The sequence below is a fragment of the Lactuca sativa genome, chromosome 3, assembly GCF_002870075.4.
Source record: "Lactuca sativa cultivar Salinas chromosome 3, Lsat_Salinas_v11, whole genome shotgun sequence".
In the NCBI taxonomy this organism is placed as follows: domain Eukaryota; kingdom Viridiplantae; phylum Streptophyta; class Magnoliopsida; order Asterales; family Asteraceae; genus Lactuca; species Lactuca sativa.
In genome coordinates this window covers 156,992,957-157,015,513 of record NC_056625.2, presented here as the reverse complement: position 1 = coordinate 157,015,513, position 22,557 = coordinate 156,992,957, and positions in this window count along the sequence as shown.

Sequence of the window (22,557 nt, the reverse complement as noted above, 5' to 3'; positions counted from 1 at the left end):
CACACGCGGGATTTTTATATTATATGATCTTGGGAATTTTATATATGTTATAAAATGAACCACAAACATGATGTTTTTATGAATATTAAATGAAGTTGTATTTATTAAATTTGAAAAAAATTATTTTCAAAATTCACGGTGTTACAATTTGGTATCAGAGCCTTGGTTTGAGGGATTCGAGTACACCTTCGGGCGTATTTGGACTCAAACTGAGGAATTAGATGTAATTTTCAAAAGATTAAAAGATTTTAAAGGATGCAGAGCAAGAGATGTTTGTACGATCAGCCCGCGCCCGAACGGTGATTTCCCAAAATACCCTTACATTATGTGATGTTAATATTGATATGATGTATCTGCATGCTAGAGTAGGCTAGGCATTGCTATTAGAACTAGATTGGCCTGATTGTGTTGCCTTAGCGTAGGGAGAGGTGAGCTGCTATGAGATACTTGAGAGTGAGTAGGTAGCAGCGAGGGACTTATGAGAGATCTATTAGAGAGTGATTTACGCATGATAGAGTACTTGAGACCTGGAATCCGAAGAGGAGGACTTGGAGTGTATTCTGGTGCGGTGTGGATAGTAGTATTGGGCCCGTACTACTGGAATCACCGGAGCGGGGTACAGCTCAAGTAAGAATCTTTGGAATGCCAAGAATCATGGAGGAAAGAGTTGACGAGTGTAAGTGTGTTCGTGGGGATTCTAAACTTATTGTATGTCGTATTTCAGCGGTAGATCATGGTGAGGACACGTTTCACGTCCGAGAGCAGTGGTACCAGTGAGGAGGATATCCGCCGGATCATCCAGGAGGAGGTAGTTGCAACCATCAGAGCAGAGATTCCGGAGATGTTTGGGTCCATAAAGACCACACTGATCGAGACGTTCGATGAGCGTTATGCCGCTCTTACTGAGGCTGCTGCTACAGCGGCTACCGCAGCGGTAACTGCTGCAAGGCCGCAGGGTGGGGACGCGTCACTATTCTGGGAATTCAGCAACACGAAACCACCAGAGTTCGATGGGACCCCGGGTCCGGTGGCAGCGATGAGGTGGATATCTGATATTGAGGGGTGCTTCTTCACTTGCTCGTCTCCTGAGCATTTGAAGGTCCGATTGTTGGATTAATGTCTAAGTCCATAACTATATTTGGTATGTACTTGACCCGACCCGGCATGGTCCATTTGGGTTGCACTTCACCGACACAATTTATATGGATAATCTTTTGAGAATAGTATGTTTATGATTAATATTAATATGTTATAAGTTCTAATATATTAATATGGAATCATATTATTTAATTAGTATTGATCAAGAATTAATTCATAATTAATTAAGTGATCAAAAGGAACTAATTAAATATGGACTCTTATATATATATGGAATGGGCCAAGTTCATTTAGGTTGGGCTAAGCTTTCATGGATAGTCCATGGAGTGTTTAACCCATGGATCCTAGGAAATGAAAGGTCATGGGTATTAGGGTTTAACCCTAATCCTCCATACTATATAAAGATGTCTTTGGTTGGTGAAATTGGCACTAGTGTGGATACACTAAAGAAGGGCTAGCCAATTTCACTAGAGAGAACCAAGTAATCATATTCTCTAAAGTATTCCAAGGTGTCTTGGTGATTTGTGATTCCACTTGAGGCTTCCACACTATTGGGGCTAAGCTCTTAAAGCTTGAAGACATCAAGCTACATCAAGAGGTATGTATTCTATCTTGTTACATTCATAGTTTTTGTATGCTAGATTAGGATAATACCTTGGATGTTCTTATTTGCATGTATAATAGAGAAAACATAGATCCAAGGTATTTAGGGTTGCATGTACACTTACGAAGTGTTAGAATGCTCAAATCCCAACAGTGGTATCAGAGCCACGGGTTGTTTTCTGTTATATTGATGCAAATATTTTATTTTCAAAGTTGGAAAAAAAAACATGAAGTTTGTCAAATTTTAAGATAATTACTTGTTCTTGTGAAAAACTAATTATTTGTAAAATTTGAATAATTTGCTTTATGAGTTGAATTAGGTCAAATTTAATAAAAGATAAAATAATATGATTATTTTATTAGTTTTAAAAGTTTGATCTAAAGAGTTTTATTTTTTGAAACCTCCATAAGTTATGGATATGAAAAGGTTTTAAAAAAAAATTGATTCAAAGTTTTTTTTTGGAGTTACAAAATTTGGTGTTAATGTTTTAAAGGATTCCATAACTTAAGAATAAGTTATGGATCACCAAAAGTTTTTTGTGTTACCTTTTTTTATGAGTGAATTTAGATTAATGAATAAAATTATGTGATAGTTGGTTTTAATCCAAATTAATCTAAGAATTGATTCTAAAATGTGTTTTTGTAACTTGTCCTCAAGTTATATGAAAAGTCACATTTAAGAATCATAAAAGTCATAAAAATTGGCAAAGGTTACAAAAATGAAGAGTCTAGTTCTAATTAAATGGTTTTATGACTCCATAACTTGTCCTCAAGTTATGGAGGACCAAGAGTCTCTTCATTTAATAAAATAAAATAAAATAAAAAAAAGGTGTAACCTTAATTAATTCCATAAGTTATAAAATAAAGAAAAGTTAATTCTTTTATTAGTTTAAAGTCTTCCATAACTTGTCCTCAAGTTATGGAACTTGAAGAGTTTTTGGATTAAAACTACTTTAAACACATAAGTTATGGAATTAATTAGTTTTGAATAGTTTCAAAACTTGCCCTCAAGTTTTGGAATTTGTAAAGTTTTCACTTATGAATACTTTAATTCCAAGTTAGCCCTTAGAATTTTAAAAGTTAAAATTCAACCCTTATACTTTATAATATTATAAGTTAATAATATATATATATGTATAAGAGTAAAGTCAGTCTTACCGCTAGTACGCCTCATTCACGAAGCCGGTCTATAAGGTGGGTATAAGGTTGTTGCCTATAAAATGGCAACTTAATGGGTGTCCACTCTCACCCACCGCTTTCTTGACTGGTGGAGGGTCGTTAGCCGAACGGGTTTGACAGGACTAGAATTCTCCCTTCATTAAAAGTATTAATGATAATACTAAGTAACTAAACTCATAATAATACCCAATCTTAGTTACTTAGGAAAAATGTGAATAAGGTGCTAACCCATGAAATTACACTTTACACTTTGTCTAAGTCGTTAGTGGAGCGTGTGTGGTTAACCGGCACACTAACTTGGACTTAACAAGGTAGGTAAAGGGTGACTTAATATTTATCATAGTATCGATGGAGCGTGTGTGGTTAACCGGCACATCGATTGAGGGGTAATTTATTAAGGGTACCAAGTGATTTGCATGGTTACTTCACACCTTGTTTTGTGATCCTCGGCATCCCAGTCACAAAACCTGAAGGGCACACTTGAGATTGAAACATGCCTTTGAAAAGTTCAATGAATCTCAAAGATCTAGGAGTTTCAAAACCAATTAAAACCTAATAATTCATTTCGTTTATCTTGGTGGAAATTGGTGAATCGTCATTCACCTACCTTCAAATATTTTATAGCTTGGATTACGGCATACCTCTTCTAAGTTATAAAATAGTTTGTTGGGTCCTAGCCTTAATATTTCATATTGGGTGTCATATTAAGGACTTTAAATCAACTATCTTGAATATCTCCCAAAAGATGTCTGTAATAGACACCTATGATCTTCCCAAATCTAGTGAAACAAGGTTTCCTAAATGAAGATGATGTCCTTTGGAAATCATACTTCTTTCACCTCCTCCAATTATTCTCCCCAACCCACAAGTTCTTGAAAAGTTTAAGGTCACTCAAGCCCTATTGGCAAGGCAAGGTATAGGTGTGAGCACATCTTGGAGATGTAGTCACATATTGACAAGCCGGGAGAGTTCGGTGTCAAAGTCTTGAGAAAGTTGGTGGTTCAATCACTTTCTAAGTCACATAGTGAGTTCCTTTGGGACACCTATGAAACAGACTATGACAAGACCCTTAACGATCTTATCTATTTGCTAAGATCAACTTCCTAAAACTTTATGGACATTGACAATGATGACATTGGATATCCAGTAAAGCATTCTCTTCCCAATGGAAAGGGATCGGCCATAGTCAACTCGGTTGACCAAATGGTAAAGAGAAAAGCTAAGTATGTGATAGTCTCGTGTACCATTATCAAAGGGTCCATATGTTTATATTGCCAAGGGAAGGGGCATTGGTTGCGAAGCTGCCAAATTTACCTAAGGATGTTAAAGTCAATAAGTTTGACTCTACTTCAGGTAAAGACCACTATCTAACTCTGTTAAGTTTCTATTCTGAGATTCCTGATACATGATGTGACTGGGTCACATGGTGATGTTTTAAGAATCAAAGAAAAGTGAAGAAACTTAAAGAAAGAATATGCTGAATCTGATGGCTTAGATGGATTTCTATCGCATAGTTTGAAGATCGGATTCTTGAGCAACTTCTTAGGAGTTATGAGATATTGCTTAGGAATAGATAACAACAAGTTTTCATATGGATTGTAAGGATAAGTTTTTCCGCAAAGTTTTAAAATAAAAGAAATTTTTTTTGATTTTATTTATTTTAAAATATCCTTACAATGGCTTTTGAGGAAAAATTGTTGCTTATATGATTCCATTAAAAGCAAGATTGGAAATATGAAATTGATTCTTTCATTTGTGGTAATGTCTAGATTTACCAAATAAGGAAAGATTCTCATCACCCAAGTTTCAATTGGACCGGAACTTGGAATCATGCAAGTTGTATAGCATGATGAATGAGAACTTTCAAGTTTTGGAAAATTAAGACTAATTACTCGGCCACATGGATGTGTGAGTCAAGTAAAGGACTAAGGGATCGAGTACACATTCTTGTGCACTGATTAAGTCCACCAGAAAAGATTGATAAGACTATTCGTCATAGTTTACTAAAGCTCAGTAAATATGATTATACTTACAAGCTTAAGTGTAACTCTGAGACATTGGAAAAGGTTCTAATGTATGGCAGGGCGAATAAGAAGAATCAAATTAGGCAGAAGGATAAAAGTTTCTCATATCTGAAAAGATGGGAGAGTACTTTAGTATCAGTTTTGTGATCATCTTAATGATTAAGAAACCATATCAAAATTAGTTCTCTAAGGAAATCTTAGTGCATTCTTATGACTAAGAAGAGGAACTTGAATTGTTGAAATGGTTAAATCAAGAAGATGAATCATACTTCGTTCCAATACAATTCTTAGAGTCATACTCCAAGATTGTCATTTGAGTGACATGTCTTAAAGAAGGTTTAAAACACTTGTCAAATGTAAGAGTAAAAGTTTTCTACTCTTGTACATTTGAAATTGGTAAGTTGTGATGTTTTGGATAAAACAAAAACCAACTTAGGCCAATTGGGTAAAGTGTTTTTCTTGATTAGAATCCGCACTATCTCTTGGATGTTTGACAAGGGAGTCTTATATGTCAAGAGGACAGTGGGAGTCTTAAAGGTCTTGAAAGTCTCAAGAAATAATCAAGAATAAAACCTGAAGTTCTTCACTAGCACACGACTTGAGGTTTATAACCTATCGTGTTGACATATATGTGCCCATTCCAGTTAAAGTTGGCTTTGCATATGAGTTCTTAGAGTTCTCAGTTTGTTGCATAACAACTTGGAAGCAATGGCAGGCCCTTGAGCTGCCAGGTGGCAAGAAGTTAAGATTGAGTTCAATCCATATGGTTTTGGATTTGTCATTATCTTTGTCTTGTGATTATGGTTTGACAAATTCATATGGGTAGGAACTCATACACCATATAAATCTAAGTGTCATAAGGTTTCTCTCCGATTCATGAAATTGATGGTGAGGAAACGCTTTCACTAAGTAGATTTTACGAAGATATCAATTGTGTTATTTGCATTTTCAAAAATCGTTAGTGGAGCGCGTGTGGTTAACCGGCACACTAACATGGACTTGTGAGAAATGGCAAATGCCTAAGCAATTGAGACCATGATTACGGTATCCCTTTACATGGTTCTTGAAATTGCTTAGACACACAGGTGAGCTATCTACGGAAAGGGTGTATGAATCTAAATTTCAGACTGTCCAGCTGATTTCTGAGTACATGTCAAAGCTAGTGGGAGCATAAGTGTTATGCTAATAATCATCATGTTAGTGGGAGCATAATAATTATGATAAGTATTGCAAGTCAGCAATGTTAATAATAGAAAACAAAAGTTTCAATTGGGAAAAAGTTTTTTTGCTATAATTAAGGGAGAGGAAATTATGCTTCATCTCAAATCTATAAGCTTAGATCATGAGGTTTTAATCATTTAGTCAAGGATATATATGAATTTCATGTTGGAATGGCTCAACATAAGGAAATTCTGTATATGGGTCCATTATTTGCGTTCTAAAATTCGATTATGATTACGGCATCCCTTTTCATAATCTGAATTATGAGAACTTGGCAAATTGAAATGGAAATATTATAGCAAAAGACTGGTTTAGTCTTTATATAAGACATCATGAATCGTGTCCCATATGCTTCGGATATAGGATCGATTACATGTGCTATATTCATCCGTTCTAAAATTTTCCAAATGCCTGGGGCATTAAGAAGGGAAAAGGTTTAGAACTGGATATGACTAAAAGGATTAAACAATTGTCGAGGACAATCTAAGGTTTACCAAAGATTGGTTACTCAAGGACAATTGGAAGTATAGTGATAATTCTGGAAGGACCATATTGACATAATCTGTAAGGAGGCAACTCTTGTTCAGAAGTGATAGTCAAAATGGAATCTGGAAATGTTTCAAAGTTAGAATTTTCAATCTGTGTAAGATTAAGGAAACTTAATGCAAGAAGGATATTTCCAAGGAGTTGATCTCCTTTGGAATACTCTGTAATGATTTTTGCCAAGTCTTTATGACTTTGTGCATAATCATTACGAGAGGATCAATGCATATAAGTTTAGAATCTAACATATTTCAGTAAATGGCATGAATTTGGAATTCTTGCATTTGCGGTAAGGATTTGGGAGTGTGAAAAGAGAATCATTGAAGTTATGTTCAATTGATCTAGTTCACAAAGTAAGGATCATAGACAAACATAGTATGCATACTTGGTGTGTGGCATGACTAGTGTTTAAGAAAACATAGTGTACATGCTTGGAGCATGGGACAACTATTGTTTTAAATTCAAGAATAAAGTTGATAGCTGAAACAGTATACAATGAATAATGTGTAATCATATGGTGATAAATAAAAGGTGTTTTATTTATGTTCAAAGATTTGATACCATATTGGATTCAATTATTATTGTGTTTCACTTTGCATGTTTTGACTTCCCGAATAAACTAGGTTATTCTTCCGGAATGACTAAGTTATTCAAACCATCCACAGTCGGTCATATGTTGGAAGTAGATATGAATTAAGACTGTCATGGGTTGGCTTGTAGAGGTCTAAGGTGTTGGACAAAGGGCTACAACACTCATGAGTGCTCATAAGTTCTGAGTATTGGATTCAACCCGCGCTCATTGGAATCACTTCATGGATTTTATCACGAGTGATCATGAGACGATAATATCTTATATTCTTCAAACCTAGAGATATGAGTTGTTACTATGAGTTGGTTGTACATTGATTGCACGAAAACGCATTTGGTAACTCGGTGCTATAAAACGTGCCTTTGTGTATGATTCAACAAGTAGTAGAACAAGCCATATGAGTCGAAGTTTATCCATTCCTTTTACCTTCGGGATAAAAGCGATATATGTGGGCCCCTCGATGATTTGATGATGACAAATGGAAGTGCTCGGCCGGGCCAGGACTGATTTTGATTTGTTCAATTAGTCAGTCGTCATAAATCGGAAATCGGGAAACAACAAATGGACAGAGAGAATGATTATAATCCATGTCTCAGTCCATATGATATCTAGAATGGAGGAATATATGATCCCTTATCTAATGGGAAAGTTCGTTGACAAGATCAGAGTTCGACAGCAGCTTTAAGAGCTACGATTGCCAGTTAGGTTTGAAGTCATACGCAATAATAGTTTTAGACTTATCCAAGTGGGAGACTGTTGGATTAATGTCTAAGTCCATAACTATATTTGGTATGTACTTGACCCGACCCGACATGGTCCATTTGGGTTGCACTTCACCGACACAATTTATATGGATAATCTTTTGAGAATAGTATGTTTATGATTAATATTAATATGTTATAAGTTCTAATATATTAATATGGAATCATATTATTTAATTAGTATTGATCAAGAATTAATTCATAATTAATTAAGTGATCAAAAGGAACTAATTAAATATGGACTCTTATATATATGGAATGGGCCAAGTTCATTTAGGTTGGGCTAAGCTTTCATGGATAGTCCATGGAGTGTTTAACCCATGGATCCTAGGAAATGAAAGGTCATGGGTATAAGGGTTTAACCCTAATCCTCCATACTATATAAAGATGTCTTTGGTTGGTGAAATTGGCACTAGTGTGGATACACTAAAGAAGGGCTAGCCAATTTCACTAGAGAGAACCAAGTAATCATATTCTCTAAAGTATTCCAAGGTGTCTTGGTGATTTGTGATTCCACTTGAGGCTTCCACACTATTGGGGCTAAGCTCTTAAAGCTTGAAGACATCAAGCTACATCAAGAGGTATGTATTCTATCTTGTTACATTCATAGTTTTTGTATGCTAGATTAGGATAATACCTTGGATATTCTTATTTGCATGTATAATAGAGAAAACATAGATCCAAGGTATTTAGGGTTGCATGTACACTTAGGAAGTGTTAGAATGCTCAAATCCCAACACCGATTTGCGCTGAACCAGCTTCGCTTGGGAGCGAAGGACTGGTGGAAGTTTGTAACGGCACATTATACGCCTGTCGAGCTTGCTACGGTGACCTAGGAGAGGTTCACCACCATGTTTCGAGATGAGTACGTTCCCCAGGTGGAGAGGGAGCGTTTAGCACAGGAGTTTCTGACCCTCAAGCAGGGTACTGAGTCTGTTACAGCAATCACGAGGATGTTCCACGAGAGGGTGATGTTCTGCCCTGAGCACGTGCCCACTGAGCAGGCTCGTATGAGCCGCTACTTGAGTGTCTTGAGGCGGGATATTCGAGAGTTCGCTGCAAACTCCTCGTACCGGACATTTGCCGAGCTTCAGGCAAATGCTCGGAAGAGGGAGATCGAGCTTGAGACTCAGGCCAGGGAGGAGGCGGAGTCTCAGGGGAGGGATCGGCGACCGGCACAGTCGCAGCCGGCCGCCAAGCGGGCCAAGCCTGCTGATCCCAGACAAGGGAGCCAAAAGGGCCGCACTTGCGGGAAGTGCGGCAAGGGGCATGACGGAGTTTGCCGAGCGGGGTCTTGCTACAAATGTGGCAAGGAGGGGCACATGGCCAAGGACTGCCCCAAGGGATTTGCAGTGTGCTTTCACTGCAACCAGACTGGACACCAGAAGGCTGAGTGTCCGCAGCTGCACGGAGCACCTCAGGGATCTTCTCATGCCGCCATCAGAGCTACAGAGAGTCGGCCTATGAAGATCGAAGCACCGAGAGCTCGAGGGAGAGCCTTCCAGCTGACTGCGGAGGAAGTCCGCGTTGCGCCCGATGTGGTGGCTGGTACGTTTCCTTTCATATATTTATATTGATGTTGAAATATTATGCTTATATTAGGTTATGCGTAGGTACCTTCCTTGTGAATTATGTGCCTGCTTTAGTGTTATTTGACTCGGGTGCGAGTCGGTCTTTTGTATCTCTGGCCTTTAGTCAGCATATCAGTGCTAGTCGTGAGGCATTGAGTCGGCCTCTGAGAGTTTCCATAGCTGATGATAGAGTGATTTGTGCCACGGGAGTTTTCCGGGGATGTGTGTTAGAGATTTTTGGGGTTGAGTTTCTGATTGACCTAATTCCTATCGCGATGGGTGATGTCTGTGTCATTGTGGGCATGGACTGGTTGAGCCGATTCAGCGCCGTCATCGACTGCGAGCGTCAGCTGGTGACTATACGAAACCCTAGTGGGGTAGTTCTTTCGGTGTACGGCGAGGGTACGCGTTCGGGATCAGCCTTTTGTTCGGCCGCCAGAGCGAGGCAGTGTCTACAGTAGGGCTGTAAGGGTTTTGTGGCGTACGTGATGGATACGCGAGCGACTTCCGAGAGACCGAGTTCAGTTGAGGAGGTACCGGTGGTGCGTGAGTTTCTAGATGTCTTTCCCGAGGAGCTGCCGGGAGTACCTCCTGTGAGGCAAGTGGAGTTTGGTATTGATTTGATTCCGGGAGCCGCGCCTGTCGCTAAGGTGCCTTATCGTCTTGCACCTCCAGAGATGCAAGAGTTATCCTCGCAGCTTCAGGAGTTGCTGGGAAAGGGATTCATTCGGCCGAGCAGCTCGCCGTGGGGAGCACCTATTCTGTTCGTCAAGAAGAAAGATGGTTCACACCGGATTTGCATTGATTACCGGGAGTTGAACAAGCTGACGGTCAAGAACCGTTACCCATTACCGAGGATCGACGATTTATTTGATCAGTTGCAGGGAGCATCTTGGTTTTCCAAGATCGACTTGAGGTCGGGATACCATCAACTGAAAGTGCGGGATGAGGACGTTCAGAAGACAACATTCAGGACGCGATATGGGCATTATGAGTTTGTGGTGATGCCTTTTGGGCTCACCAACGCCCCGGCGGTATTCATGGATCTCATGAATAGGGTATGTAGGCCGATGTTGGATCGGTCAGTGATTGTATTTATCGATGATATTTTGGTGTATTCGAGATCTAGAGAGCAACATGAGGAACATTTGAGGGAGGTCCTTGGGGTGTTGAGATCGGAGAAGCTTTATGCAAAGTTCTCCAAGTGTGACTTCTGGTTGCGGGAGGTTCAATTCCTAGGGCATGTTGTTAATCAGGAAGGGATATTGGTCGATCCGGCCAAGGTTGAGGCGGTGATGAGTTGGGAGGTACTGAAGTCACCTTCTGAGGTCAGGAGTTTCCTTGGATTGGCAGGGTACTATCGGAGATTTATTAAGGACTTCTCCAGAATTGCAATGCCACTCACTAGATTGACCCGAAAGGGAGTTACATTCTCATGGGGACCCGAGCAGCAGACCTCTTTTGAGACACTTCGCCAGAGATTGTGCGAAGCCCCGGTGTTAGCTCTCCCGGAAGGGATGGAGGATTTTGTAGTTTATTGTGATGCATCTATTTCGGGATTGGGTGCAGTTCTGATGCAAAGAGGGCATGTAATAGCATATGCATCGAGGCAGCTGAAGCCTCACGAGACGAGATATCCCACGCATGATCTAGAGCTGGGGGCAGTAGTGTTCGCCCTCAAGATTTGGCGTCATTACTTGTATGGAGTTCGTTGCACGATATACACTGACCATAAGAGTTTGAAGTACTTGATGGATCAGCCCAACCTAAACATGCGTCAGAGGAGGTGGTTGGATGTGGTCAAGGATTATGATTGCGAGATCCTGTACCACCCGGGCAAAGCTAATGTGGTAGCAGATGCGTTGAGCCGTAAGGGGGAGAGCACTCCACTACGTAATGTACGTTTGAGGTTGACCGTGATAGCTCCAGTGCTGGATGCCATTCGTGGGGCACAGTCTGAAGCTATGCAACTAGAGATGCAGAAGAGGGAACGGGTCGTTGGTTTGGTTTCAGAGTTTGTTACTGATGATCGAGGGTTGATGACCTATCAGGGTCGGATTTGGGTACCGTTTGTGGGCGGTACGCGTACTACTTTAATGGAGGAGGCACATCGATCAAAATTCTCGATCCATCCCGGGGCTACAAAGATGTATTTGGATTTGAGGAGAGAATATTGGTGGCCCTGCATGAAGAGGGATGTCGCGTGGTTTGTCGAGAGGTTCTTAACCTGTCGTAGGGTTAAGGCCGAGCACCAGAGACCACATGGCAAGTTGCAGCCATTGGAGGTTCCCGAGTGGAAGTGGGAACAGATCACTATGGACTTCATCACCAAATTGCCGAGGACTGCCAGAGGGGTTGATGCAATTTGGGTGATTGTAGACAGATTGACGAAGAGCGCTCACTTCCTTGCCATTTGTGAGAGTTCTTCAGCAGAGAAATTGGCAGAGGTAGTATCTCGGCATGGGGTGCCGATCTCGATCGTATCAAATCATGATGTGTGTTTCACTTCTAGGTTCTGGAAGAAATTTCATGAGGAGTTGGGTACTAGATTGCATTTTAGTACCACATACCATCCCCAGACAGACGGTCAGAGTGAGCGGACGATTCAGACACTCGAGGACATGCTTCGGGCGTGTGTATTGGATTTTGGGGGTAGTTGGGATGCGTATTTACCCTTGGCAGAGTTTTCCTACAACAACAGCCATCATTCGAGCATTGGTATGCCACCCTTTGAGCTGTTGTATGGTAGGAGGTGTCGGACCCCCATTTGCTGGGGAGAGGTGGGGCAGAGAGTGATGGGCAGTACAGAGATCGTGCTTCAGACGACAGAACAGATTCAGCAGGTTAGACAGAGGTTATTGACCGCCCAAAGCCGACAGAAGAGTTATGCGGACAGACGCCGAACCGAGCTTGAGTTCCAAGTCGGCGACTTCGTTCTCCTGAAGGTCTCTCCTTGGAAAGGAGTGATTCGATTCAGGAAGAGGGGGAAGTTGGGACCCCGGTACATTGGGCCATTTCGTGTGATTGCGAGGATAGGTCGGGTAGCCTATCGGTTGGAGTTGCCAGCAGAGTTGGGGCAGATCCACGACACTTTTCATGTGTCGCAATTGAGGAAGTGTATAGCCGACGAGTCGGCAGTGGTTCTGTTAGAAGATATTCAGGTGGATGCGAGCCTGAATTATGCCGAGAGACCAGTGGCCATCAGAGATCGGAAGATCAAGGTTCTGAGGAATAAGGAGATACCTCTGGTGTTAGTTCAGTGGCAGCACCGGAAGGGATCGGAAATGACCTGGGAGCCGGAGCGTGAGATGCGGGAGCAGCATCCGGAGCTATTTTCAGAGTGAGACTTCGAGGGCGAAGTCTAGTCCTAGTGGGGGAGAGTTGTAACAGCCCGGAATTCCAGGTATCATTATATTTATGAGTTTTGGGAGTTTTAAGAGGGGACTCGGCGAGTTGGAGCTCAGACTCGCCGAGTAGGATCGCGGATCTGGCCGTGGGTTCGCGACGGGACTCGACGAGTCCGGATATGGACTCGGCGAGTCTGCGCTGTTTAGCGAAAACCCTAACCGTTCAGGTTTGGGACGTATATGAGGGACCTTATGGCCGTCATTGTTCACCCTAGTCCTCTGAGAGAAACCCTATGTCGTTTGTGAGCATCTGGAGCAAGGTACATTATTCAGGTAATATTTCGAATTTGCATCCTTCTATGATTGATGTATATATGGATTTAGGGTTTATTGAACCCTTTTGTGGCTAGATTGAGTGTTACCTTGGTCCCCTAAACGATTGGAACCCTGTATTGGGATCTTTGGAAGTCCAGAATGTCCCATGCCTGAGCATTCCGTGAATCAATGGAGGTTTTGGATTGGAATCCTTATGCCTTAGGTCAAAATGTAAATTATGAGTCTTGGGGTGTATTATGAGCACCGAAATGAGGCCTTTACGTGATGGACCAGTGTAGGAAGGCCAGACCTGTGAGTTGTCGGAGCAGTTCTGACCTTAGGAAGCAGTTTGAGCGGTTGCATGGCATGGACTCGCCGAGTCCGATGAACAGACTCGGCGAGTAGCTTGAAGATTAACTGGGACTCGTCGAGTTGTTCTTCAGACTCGGCGAGTTGAGTCGGGGTGGCCCCGCGATTCTTCCAGGAGGAACTCGTCGAGTCAGGGGAGATACTCGACGTGTAGAAAGGGAATTTTAGAGAATTGGTGAGGACGTCTAGACTCGCCGAGTCGCCCTAGCACTCGCCGAGTCCGGTCAAAGTTGACCGTTGACCGTTGACCGTTGACCAGAGTGGACCTGTGTTGAATTCTTAGGGATAGTCAACATTAGAGATATAAAGTGTTAACTAGGGACATTATGATGTTATAGGAGGATTAAAGCTCGGAGAATCGGGCACGAGGGATTTCCAGGTTGTGAGATATCGACACACGCGAGGTGAGTCTTCTCACTATACTTTACCTTGAGTAGGTAATCAGAGTTATGTGATAGAGTATGTGTATGTTATGTGTATGCTATGTGTTGTACTGTATGATGTCTATGTGATTTATGTTGTGCATGCTTATAGAGTTGGAACCGGAAGGTTCCCAGAGTTAGAACCTGAGGGTTCACAGAGTATGGGTGCACGGACCCATAGAGTTATAGCCTCGAGTGGCTAATATGTGTTATATGGTATTTTGGGGAACTCACTAAGCTTTATGCTTACAGTGTTGGTGTTAATTGTTTCAGGTACTAGTGAGGATCGCGGGAAGGCACAGGCCTGATCAGTGCACACACGCGGGATTTTTATATTATATGATCTTGGGAATTTTATATATGTTATAAAATGAACCACAAACATGATGTTTTTATGAATATTAAATGAAGTTGTCTTTATTAAATTTGAAAAAAAATATTTTCAAAATTCACGGTGTTACAAGATAGCTCACATGTGTGTCTAAACAATTTTCTGGACTATGAAAAGGGATGCCGTAATCATAGTCTCAATTGCTTAGGCATTTGCCATTTCTCACAAGTCCATGTTAGTGTGCCGGTTAACCACATGCGGTCCACTAACGACTTTTGAAAATGCAAATAACACAATTGATATCTACGTAAAATCTACTTAGTGAAAGCATTTCCTCACCATCATTTTCATGAATCGGAGAGAAACCTTAGGACACTTAGATTTTATAGTGTATGAGTTCCTATCCATGTGAATTTGTCAAAACCATAATCACAAGATAAGGTTAGTGACAAATTCAACCTTACATGGATTAAACTTGTTCTGTCTTAGTTTCTTGTCACCTTGGTAGCTCAAGGCCCACCAATGCTTCCAAGTTGAACTCTGATAACTCACATGAAAATTCAACTTATTTGAAGTAGGTACAGAAATAAGAATTATGTCAACACGATAGGTTGCAAACCTTAAGTCGTGTGCTAGTGATAAATTACAGGTTTTACTCTTGATTAAATCTTGAATCTCTTTCAGGATCTTTAAGGCTCCCACTGTCCCCTTGACATATAAGTTTCCCCAGTCAAGAACCATTCCTTGACAAAACAAATATTCAAGGGATAGTGCGGATTGTTATCAAGACTAACACTTCACGCAATTAATCTTAGTTGGTCTTTGTCTCATCCAAGACATCACAACTTACCAATCTCAAATGTACAAGAGTAGAAAACATTTTACTCTTACATTTGACTAGTGTTAATAAATCCTCCTTTATGTCACTCAAGGTTACAATCTTGGAGTATGACTCTAAGAATTGTTTTGGAACGAAGTATGACTCGTCTTCTTGATCTTAACCAATCCAACAATTCATGACCTCTCTTCTTAGCCATAACAATGCACTAAGACGTCCTTAGTGTATGAATTTGTGATATGGTTTCATAATCATTAAGATGATCATGAAATATGATACTAAAGTACTCTCCCATCCTTTCAGATTTGAGAAACTTTTATCTTTCTGCCTAATTTGATTCTTCTCATTTGTTCTGTCATACATTGTAACCTTTCCAATGTTACAGAATTATACTTAACCTCATAAGTATAATCATATTTACTAATCTTTAGTAAATCATGACAAATCAATCTTTGTGGTGGACCTTGACCAACGCACACCCAGTGTACCTAATTCCTTAGTCCTTCAGTTGACTCACATATACATGTGATCAAAGAATTAGTCTTAATTTTCAAAGATGAAAATTTTCATTCATCATACAATACAACTTGTATGATTCCAAGTTTCTGTCCAATTGAAACTTGGGTGATGAAAAACTTTCTTCATTTGGTAAATTCAGACACTACCACAAATAAAGGAATCAAATCCACTTTCCAATATTGCTATTACTGGAAACATATAAGCAACAATTTTCCACAGATTCCACTGTAAGGATATTTTTAAAATAAAAAAAAAATTAAAACCCTTTTTTTCTTTTATTTTAAAACTTTGCGGAAAAACTTATCCTTACAATCCATATGAAAACCTTATTGTTATCTATTCATAAGCAATATATTATAACTCTTAAGCAATAGCTCAAAATTCTGATTGCCGAACCATGCGATCGAAACCCACCTTTGCAATCAGAATCAACATATACTTACTTTAAGCTTCCTGTCTTTTCTTTGATTCCTAAAAACATCAGCATGTGACCCATTCACATTATGTAATAAGAATCTCCAAATAGGAACTTAATAGAGTTAGATAGTGGACTTTAACTGAAGTAGAGTCAAACTTCTTGACTTGATCGATCTTATGATCTTTCAGGTAAATATGGCAGCTTCGCAATCAGTGTCCCTCCCTTTGGCAATAAAACATATGGACCCTTTGGTAATGGCACATGAGACTATCTCAGAATTTTCCTTTCTCTTTACCATTTGGTCAACCGAGTTTACTATGGCCGATCCCTTTCCATTGGGAAGAGAAATCTTTTTCTAGATATCCAATGCTACCATTGTCAATGTCCATTTAACACTTGGGAAGTTGATCTTCTAACAAAATTTGCTTTACTAGTGTTCCAAATCATTGCTGATTCCGCAGCACCAAAGAAATAGATAAGATCATTAAGGGTCATTTCATAGTCTATCTCATAATAGTCCCATAGGGACTCACTATGTTACCAAGAAAGTGTTTTAACATCCAACTTTCACAAGACTTTGACACCCAACTCTCCTGGCTTGTCAATATGTGACTTTATCTCCAAGATGTGAGCACATATAGACTATGCTTGCCAATAGGGCTTGAGTGACTTTAAACTTTTCAAGAACTTGTGGGTGAGGGAGAATATTTGGAGGAGGTGGAGGAAGTAAAGCATGATGTTAAGGGACACCATCTTCAAGAGATTTGGGAAGATCATAGTTGTCTGAACCAGACATCTATAATGGGAGAAAATCAAGTTAGTTGATTCAAAGTCCTTAATATAACACCCAATATGAAATATTAAGGCTAGGACCCAACACAATATTTTATAATTTGGAAGAGGGATGTCGTAATCCAAGCTATAAAATATTTGAAGGTAGGCGAATGACGATTCACCAATTTCCACCATGAAAAACGAAATAATTTATTAGGTTTTAATTGGATTTGAAATTCCTAGATCTTTTGAGATTCATTGAACTTTTCAATGGCATGTTTCAATCTCGAGTATGCCCTCTCAAATTTTGTGACTGGGATGCCGAGGATCACAAAACAAGGTGTGAATAACCATACCAATTCACTTGGTACCCTTAATATTATCACCTAATCAATGTTCCGATCAACCACACACGCTCCATTGATCTATGACAAACATTAAGTCACCCTTCGTGATCCTTACTAGTCCAAGTTAGTGTGCCGGTTAACCACATACGCTCCACCAACGACTTGGTAAGGTACAAAGTGTGAATTCCATGGGCTAGCACCAAATTCACATTTTTCCTAAAGTAACTAAGATTGGGAATTAAATAAAACATTTAGTTACTTTATAATAACCATTATACTTTTAATGAGAATTTAAAGTGATTGTCCTACCCGTTCGGTTAACGACCCTCCACCGATCAAGCAAGCGGTGGGTGAGAGTGGACACCCATTAAGTCGCCATTTTATAGGCAACAACCTTATACCCACCTTATAGACCGGCTTCGTGAATGAGGCCTACTAATAGTAAAACGACTTGTTCTTATACATATATATAATAATTAACCATTAATGTTATAAATAGTATAAGGGTAGAATTTTAACTTTTAAAACTTCTAGGGTATGGAATTAAAGTTTGTGTGAGACTTCACAAATTCCCAAACTTGAGGGCAAGTTTTGAACAATTCTTAAACTTTTGGATATTCATAACTTATGAGTTTTAATTAAGTGTTTTAAAGCTTTTAATGAAGAGTCCCTTGGAAATCCATAACTTGAGGACAAATTATGGAGTCCATAAAACATTTATGGGAAAAACTCTTCAAGAAAATGTAACCTACAACTTCTTAAAAAAACATTTAAAAGAAAACCTCTTGGAATTCCATAACTTGAGGACAAATTAAGAATTCCATTAAAACACATTAAGATCAAGAATTAACTAGCAAACTATTTGTAAATAATTCCTATGATCTAACAAAACTCATATGAACATGAACATCCACATCAACAATTTCAAGAATCATATGAACACATATAAAATTGAAATTTTGATTATAACTTTGAAATTGGTCCACCATCATCATTACCACATCAAAAACAGGTTTTATGAGTCCAAAGCAGTTTAAAGTAATGATTCTAGACCAATTCCAGCACCAAAACTCGAAGATATGTTGTCTGGGGGTCCAACTCGTCGAGTGCATGAACCAACTCGTCGAGTTGGATGAGTTTTGCCTTGGACTCATCGAGTCCCTTCATGGACTCGGCGAGTCAGCTGTGCAGACAGCATAAAATCTTCGATTTTCAGCAATTTGCATCAAGTATTCAAACAAGCAAACCTGGCTCTGATACCACTGTTGGGTTTTGAGCAATCTAACACTTCCTAAGTGTGCATGCAACCCTAATAAACCTTGGATCTATGTTTGTCTAAATACATGCAAAATAATAATTTTCCAAGGTTCATAACCTATCTAACATGGCATGGGGTACTTTTAAACATAAAAGAATTAGATGAGATTACATACCTTTTGATGATAAGTTTGATTCCTAAGGAGTTTGAGGGCCAAGCACCAATAGTGTGAATGCCTCAAATGGAATCAAAAATCACCACAAACTCTTGGAAAACTTTGAGAGAGTGTATACACACAAAGTCTCACACAACTAGTGCCACTAGTGGCTATTTCATGCAACATAAGCATGCTTATATACTGTACATGATTAGGGTGAAACCCTAATAACCCATGACCTTTCCTTTTCCAAGGATCCATGGGTTAAAAGCTCCATGGATCATCCATGGACTTCCATACAAGCCTAACCCATTAACAAATGAGTGTTAGCCCACACCATATAAAACCAATAGCCCACAATCTAATTAGTCTTCCTTTTAATCTCTAAATTAATTCATAATTAATTTAAGACTAAGACTAATTAAATAACATGACTTCATATTAATATATTATAACTTATAATATATTAATAATCATATGTGTATAACTCTCATAAAATTATCCATAAATAGTTTGGATGAAATGCAACCCAAATGGACCATGCCGGGTCGGGTCAAGTATATACCAAATAAGTTATGGACTTAGACACCTTATCCAACAGCTGCTACTCAACGAGTAGGTCAACCAACTCGTCGAGTAGAGCTTAACATGAAATTCTTAATTAATCAATACCTGAGGATCGGGGCGTTACAATTCTCCCCCACTTGAACAATACTTCGTCCTCGAAGTTCGCTGAAGAAAACAATGTCAGGTAATGCTCGCGAATTTCTGCTTCCGGCTCCCACGTCCACTCGGATCCCCTCTGATGTTCCCACTGCACCTTTACTAAAGGTATTTCCTTATTCCACATAATCTTCTTCTTCTTCTCCAAAATAGCTACAGGCCTCTCCACATAGTTCAAGCACTCATCGACCTGAATGTCATCCAACGATACCACTGCCTCCGGCTAAGCTCCTCCGGAAGCTCTAGCCTATAAGCCACCTTGCCAACCCTGGCAACAATCCTGAACGACCCAATGAATCGGGGACCTAATTTTCCCCTCTTCCTAAAACGGATCACACCCTTCCAGGGTAAGACCTTCAGGAGAACCATGTCACCCACCTGAAATTCCAACTCAGATCGGCATCGATCGGCATAACTCTTCTGTCGACTCTGAGCAGTTTGTAGCTATTGTCTAATTTGCTGTATCATCTCGGTAGTTTGCAGAACTACCTCTGTCCGACCCATCACCATGTGCCCAACCTCGACCTAACAGACTGGGGTCCTACACTTCCACCCATACAACAGCTCGAAAGGAGGGCGGTAATACTAGAATCATAGCTGTTGTTGTAGGCGAACTCTGCAAGCGGTAGGTGGAAATCCCAACTTCCATCGAAATCAATGACACATGCCCTCATCATATCTTCGAGGGTCTGAATGGTCCGCTCACTCTGCCCATCCGTCTGCAGATGGACTGATGTACTGAAATGCAGCCACGTACCTAGCTCCTCGTGGAACTTTTGCCAAAAACGGGAAGTAAATCAGCCATCCTGATAGGAATCTATGGAAACTGGAACCCCAAGGAAAGAGACAATCTCGCAGACGTATAGGTCGGCCAACTTCTCCGCTGACGCACTCTCCCGTATAGCTAGGAAATGGGCACTCTTGGTCAATCGATCCACGATGACCCATATAGCGTCGAATCCCCTTGTCGTTCTTGGCACTTTGGTGACAAAATTCATCGCGATCCGTTCCCATTTCCACATGGGAATCTCCAGAGGATGCAGTTTACCATGCGGCCTCTGGTGCTCGGCCTTGACCATCCTGCAGGTCAAACACCTCTCAACGTACCAAGTCATATCTCGCTTCATACCAGGCCACCAATAACTCAAACTCAAATCTCGGTACATCTTGGTAGCCCCCGGGTGGATAGAAAACTGAGACTTATGAGCCTACTCCATCACTGTCTGCCTAACTCCTCCGGTCATCGGAACCCAACCCCGACCATATCGGGTCAATAGCCCGTGGCTATCCTGAATGAACCGGGCGCTCTCGCCCTTAATCCTTTCCAATTTCCAGTTTTCCGGTTTCATACCCTCGATCTAAGCATCCCTGACCAAACCCACCAGCGGGGAATCCACCGATATCCTCATACATCTGGTTGGGGTAGAAGACCGAGCTGACTTGCGGCTCAGAGCGTCCGCAACCACATTCCCTTTACCCGGATTGTAAAGGATCTCGCAATCATAGTCCTTGACTACATCCAGCCACCTGTGCTGCCTCATATTCAAGTTCGGCTGATCCATTATGTGCCTCAAACTCTTTTGATCCGTGTATATGGTACAATGGACCCCGTACAAATAGTGTCTCCAAACCATAGAGCGAAGACCACCGCTCCCAGCTCAACATCGTGCGTGGGGTATATCGTCTCATGCGGCTTAAACTACAGCAATGCATAAGCTATCAGTCGCCCCTCTGCATGAGGACTGCCCCAAGGCCTGTGATGGACGCATCGCAATATACCACGAAATCATCCACTCCCTCGGGGAGTGTCAACACTGGCACCTCGCATATTCGCTGCCGGAGGGTCTCAAACGCCCTCTGCTGCTCCAGGCCCTACCGGAAATCCACTCCCTTCCGCATTAGACGAGTGAGGGGTACTAAAACCTTGGAGAAATCACGAATGAATCTCCGATAATACCCTGCTAATCCTAGAAAACTCCTGATGTATGAGGGAGATCTCGGAGTCTCCCACTGCATAACCGCCTCCACCTTTGCCGGATCGACCAAAATCCCATCCTGGTTAACGAGATGTCCAAGGAGCTAAACCTCTCGCAACCAGAACTCACACTTCGAGAACTTGGCATAAAGCCGTTCTCGTCGCAGCATCTCCAACAGCTCCCTGAGGTGCTCCTCATGCTGCTCTTGGGTCTTGGAATACACCAAGATGTCATCTATAAACACAATGACCAAGCGATCGAGCATCGTTCTGCAGACTTGGTTCATCAAATCCATGAATACTGCTGGCGCGTTGGTGAGTCCAAACGGCATCACCACGAACTCGTAATGACCATAACGAGTCTGAAACGCAGTCATCTCTACGACTTCCTCCCTCACCCTGACCTTGTAGTATACTGATCTCAAATCGATCTTGGAAAACCAAGATGCACCCTGAAACTGGTCGAAAAGATCATCTATTCTCGGGAGCGGATAACGGTTCTTCATCGTTAACTTATTCAGCTCCCTATAGTCAATGCACATCCTGTGCGACCCATCCTTCTTCCTAACGAAGAGGATCGGTGCTCCCCAGGGTGAGCTACTCGGTCGAATGAACTGCTTACCCAGTAGTTCCTGCAGCTGAGATAATAGCTCCCGCATCTCTGGCGGTGCCAAACGGTACGGCGCCATGGCAACTGGGGCCGCACCTGGCACTAGATCAATCCTAAACTCAACCTGCCTCACCGGAGGCACTCCGGGTAACTCCTCTGGAAACACATCAACAAAATCTCTAACCATAGGGACCTCTGAAACTGAGAGCTTCTCTCTAACCCGCGTATCTACCACATACGCCAAATAACCGGCACAACCGTGCTGAATATACTATCGAGCCCTGGTCGCCGAACAAAACCCTGATCCCGACCTAGTGCCCTCAACATATACTACCAGTTCTCCCCCACATGGGGTTCGAACCACTACCCGTTGTCCCTCACAGTCGATCATGGTGCCAAAACGGCTAAGCCAATCCATTCCTACAATCATGCATACATCCCCCATGGGGATAGGAATCAAATCTATCAGGAAAGACACCCCGAAAATCTCCAACTTGCATCCTCGGTAGACCAAAGAAGAAGAAACCCCTTGCTCGTTGGCGATTGAAACTCGCAACGGACACTC